We start from the raw sequence: 5,201 nt of genomic DNA on the forward strand, positions 1-5,201 counted from the left end.
AAAATCATATAAAAGCCCTTTTGTTTCACAACTACCAACTATACGATTTAAATATAGAAAATAATCTAATAATTATAAAATTCGATAATAAATCATAACTTGTCTCAAATTCAATAAATCACAACTTGCCTTAATTATCTTTAATAAAATGATTTCCGGAATTAAGGCTATAAATAACTATATGATTTGAGACTTGATCATAATAAGACTTTTCAAAGATTCTGGGTCTTACATGGATCAACAAAAAAATTGAATGAAAAACATAAAAATGTATGTGGAGCTCATGTAAATTTTTTCTCTTCAAAGTTGCGAAGAAAACTTATGTAAAAGTGCAAACATGGGTTAAAGTACAGAGTTAACATTTGAATTATAATTTATGTATAATATATAAAAACATTAATATAATTTTACTCTGTTATAATTTTTTCTCTTCTTACTTTTCCTTCCATCCAAACAACAGAAATTTTTTCCTCTATTTTCTTTCCATTTATTTTTTCTTCATCTAAACACACACACAAAAATATACTTTTCTTTCTATTTTGTTTCCTCTCATTTTCTTTCTTTCTATTTTCTTTCCTCTTATTTTTTATCTTATATTCAAACAATAGCTTAGTGTTTATCTATTTATCTTCTATTAATATTGTTATAACACGGATACATGTGACTGTATAAAAAATATATAACCTAAACTTTGATTATCTGAGAATTTATTGAGTGGTTAGAATAGCTCTACGTCACAAACCAATGAATGATACCAATAAGAAATAATCACAAAAACTGCCAAAAAAGGTATTTACAGGAATTACTCGCATTTTGGGGCTAGAAGGGGACTCATGAAATCCTCACGACCTGCCACCTGAACATGGATGGGGACATGGAGTGGCAAACGGGCCAAAATCTGTCATGCTGACCCGCATAACCCAACAAAAAAGGAGGGTTGGGCTGAAAATTTAAGACTGCCAAACTTAAAAAGGCCGCCTACCCCGCACCACCTAATCCATGAGTTTTGGCGGGTTTCGGTGGGATGGTACAGGTTTTCCCGCCGGACGAAGCTTTTATTTTGTCAAGACCATTTTTTTACAAATTTCTATAATGCTATTAATCTACAAGAGGATGAAGATAATAATTGAAAGTGTTCTAAGTTATATTTTGGATTATGTTTTTATGTTTGATAAACTTGAAGCTTGAAGATGTTTAATTATATATTTTGGACAATATTTGTTTTACTTTGGACAATATTAGTTTTATTATTTTGTTAAAAAATTATAATTATTTTTACAAATTTCTATTACGTTATTCATCTAAAAGAGGACGAAGATGATAATGGAAGATGTTCTAAGTTATATTTTGAATAATGTTTTATGTTTGATTGATTATAAACTTGAAGATGTTTAATTATATATTTTGGACAATATTTGTTTTACTTTGGACAATATTAGTTTTATTATTTTGTTAAAAAAACTTGGTTTATAATTATGTTTATTACATATTCATAATTATAAAGACTTTAATGTTTATGAATTTAGAAATTTTAATTTTTTATGTCTTTATAAATTATAAATTTATTGAAATAATTGTAAAATTATATATATTGTTTAATATTTAATGATTTATAAAAAAAAGATTTGGCGGGTTTAGCCTGCTAGCCCACCATTAAGTGGGATAGGAAAAAAAATTCAAGACCGTCTCACTAGGTGAGACGGGGCAGACTTTTCCGTTTGTCACCACTAATTATGCAGGTGCTATAATGTACATCCATATTTACTCTATTACAACATCATTCATAATTTAATTATTGTGTCTATCATTGTTCTCCCTTTCCTTAGTCCTTCGATTGCCTTTTAGCACTATTTTATCTATGTCTCTCTTCTTATATTGGCTCGATTTTTTCATGCAGACCACTAATAAAATGTGTCCTGCACTCTGTATTGCAATTTCAAATTTTTGAAAGAATATTTTTAATGGTGCAAAATTTGTTGTATAAAAAATAATTTTTCTATCTTCAGTTGTTATTTTTCCCAGTTCCCACACCACCAATCTTATGCCAACCCCTCTGCCTCTGCAGCAACCCAACTCAACAAAACAATAGGAACAATAATAGAAAAGGAAGAGGAAGATAATAAAACGAGTAAGGCGATGACGACAGAAAAAGAGAAAGAAATTAGAAAGTCGGCGGCAGTCAGATTTAGAAGGCTACGCAGAGGCATAGGTGATAATGCAAGACAAATCCAAAAAGTAACACGAGGTGAAAGTAGATGTGAAAATGACTACCTGAAAAGAGGCGCAGAGAGGAAGAGGGAGGAGGAGGAGGGGCGGCGACGATGCTCGAAAACGAGAGCGGAGTGGAAGAGGCTGAAGGAGGAGGTAGATGTATGTGGAAGAGAAAGTAGCATTACACGGTGGAAGAAGAGATATGATGGAGAAGGAAAAGGAAGCAGTGACAGAGGAGAAAAATAGAGGAGAGTAAACGAAGTTAAAGGTAAAAATTGGAATTAAAATGTTGATTAATAGTTGACCATCTAAAATTTAACGGTAAGGGTAAAATTGAAAGTTTTTTTAAATGTTAAAGATAAAATTGAATTGAATTAAACGTTAAGAATATTTTTAAAAAATTTCGAAAACGCTAAACACAAAAAAATACTTTACTATAATTTATTTTTTATAAAAAATTATATTATATTAACTTATCATACTAATATGCTTTATTTTTATTATTTTAATATTAATTCAAAACTAATGCTAAAAATGATTATTTGTTTGATTGTTTTCAATACACTATTTAAAAAGAATGATTTAGTTGATTGCAATCTTTCTCCTTTTGATATCAGAATTTGAAAACAAATTATAAGTGCTATCTTTTCTTTTTAAGTGCACAGATTTAATTTAGGTTTAAAAATCGATTCTTTCCTAGATTCTCTCTATCCCTCCTCTTTTTTTTCTTACGCTCTCTTTCTCTCTAATTGAGTACACAAATGGAGTGGTGACCAACAAGAAAGAAGAAGCAAAGAGCTCACTGCTGATGGAAGTAGTAATAGTGACTGCTGATAATATAAAAAGGAGAGAGAGAAAGAGAAAAGGAAGAAAAAGAGGTAGAACGAAGCAGAGAAGAAGAAAACAATAGAGTGACGAGAGAGAAAGGAAGAGGAGTGAGGTGGCGATGGTGATAGAGGCGACGCTATTAGATCGTAGAACAGCGTCACAGTCGCTCCTTTATTGACGGCAGCGGCGGCAGGTGCTGCGAATGCATCAAAGCAGTTCGCGGATGTCGTTGTACATTGGGAATCTGGACCCTGAGGTTGATGAGAATCTCTACGATTTGTTCGACCAGGTTGGACAAGTAGTTTCAATTTGTTTTTTTCCCACCCTTTTCTTAAAATTATTTTTGTTTTGTTTCGTTTATTTGAGTTTATTTTTTCTTTTTCTATGATTGTGTGTATAAACAAATGGAGTGTCATTTAATTAGGACTTTTATTATCATTGTGGAATAATTTCCAAGTTTTACTCTTTGTTGTTCATTTTTGAAGCTGCAGATACAGTTGATTTAGGAAGTTCTCCAGATGTTGTTGCAGAACGAAAACGGCCCATTAGATTTTTATGCTAAAAGAAGAGAAGAGAAGAGAAAATGCTTAGTCCACGGATGGAGGCATTTGGTTTAGGCAGTGACTTGACCACTTGCTGGTCGCCCAGTTGAGGTTACATTAATTTCCAGTAAGTATAGATGATTTGTGTGTGAACTACTTTGGTAAGAATAATGCCTTGAGACGAAGACAAATTTTTTGTGTTTTTATGTGTTTGAATTAAGAAAAAATAGGTTGAAAGCAATCTTTTCTGATTGGGATTGTCCATGATTCCTTTAAAAGAAGATGTTAGTGTAGTAATTTTATCTAATATCAACAAACTAGAAGAATTGATTTTCGATCATTGGAATATGCAAAATAGATCATCTGTGGTTTCTAATTGTGGAACTTAGGTAAACTTAAATAGTAAAACTCAACTCAAAATCGATTCAGTGAGTAAACATGTAAATTGAGGAGTGCTAAGGGCCAACAAATTTTGTAATTTGTATCAATGAATTAGTCATTATTAGTGTTTTTAATAGTGTGAAATTACATCTAATAGTATATGATTGCTTACTTTCTTTTTGCTGGTTAAGTGCTGGCCAGATTTTAATAAAACTATTGGCCCCATAGACTTTCTCCAATTTAGAATTTGATACCCTTTCAGTATCCACTACATCATTGTAGCTACAAGTTGTGGCTGTTTGTATATATTTCTTAATCAGAACTAATGAATGATCTAATTTGTATTGCTATTTTCAATCCAATACTAATTACTTGAAAGAGGATTTGAAGTGTGTGACTGTCGAAAACAAAAAATTGACTGAAATGCTCTTTTTGTGTTTGCTGAAATAATTTCATCTCTAGATTTATTATTGTCTTTTAATTTTCTAAAACTTTTCCTTACAATTCTAGAATTAGAAGTAGATGGCATCCAGGTTGTGTTTGTTGAAGTAGATCTCAATTTTCTTCTCTTTTGCTGAAAAACTTAGTTATTGCACAGTCATCTTTGACATAAATGTTCATAGACTTAAATATTAGTCTCCCAACTATGTTTATATATTTTTTGAAAGTTTATATAATTTTGCTTTGGCTTACTCTTGAATATTGGAAAGTTATATTTTTATTTAAGATAACAATATAAGAAAATAGAAAAAAAAAAGGACCCTTTTTTTCCTCCTATCTTTATTATGCATGTGTTCTACTATATTATCTTAATTGTGTGTTTTTACCTAAAATGACATTTAGTACAATTGATTCTGGAACCAAAATTTTAGAATTTTTGGCCTTGCATGAGAATGATGATAACACCACAATATATCATTTACTTCTCTTAACAATCATCAGGTACAAACATTACTTTTAATTTTGTTAATTTTTTTGTCTTTTAATTTATGTTATTTTAGACCATAGATTAGTATTAGTGTTATTATTATTTTGGGATTTTGAAAAAGTAAAAATTTTTATTTGAAATGCATAATAATTTTTGTATTATCTATAAACCTAAAGCAAGACATTTATTACTATTAACACCAAAAAGAACATAATAATAATTATGTGCTAAAAAATTAGGGTGGTAAGTTTAGTGTTAGTCGCAATTTTATAATGTTGGTGTTTTTTTGCTTTTTTTTTTTATTGTATTTA

This window comes from Arachis ipaensis, chromosome B06, assembly GCF_000816755.2.
Source record: "Arachis ipaensis cultivar K30076 chromosome B06, Araip1.1, whole genome shotgun sequence".
In the NCBI taxonomy this organism is placed as follows: Eukaryota; Viridiplantae; Streptophyta; class Magnoliopsida; order Fabales; family Fabaceae; genus Arachis; species Arachis ipaensis.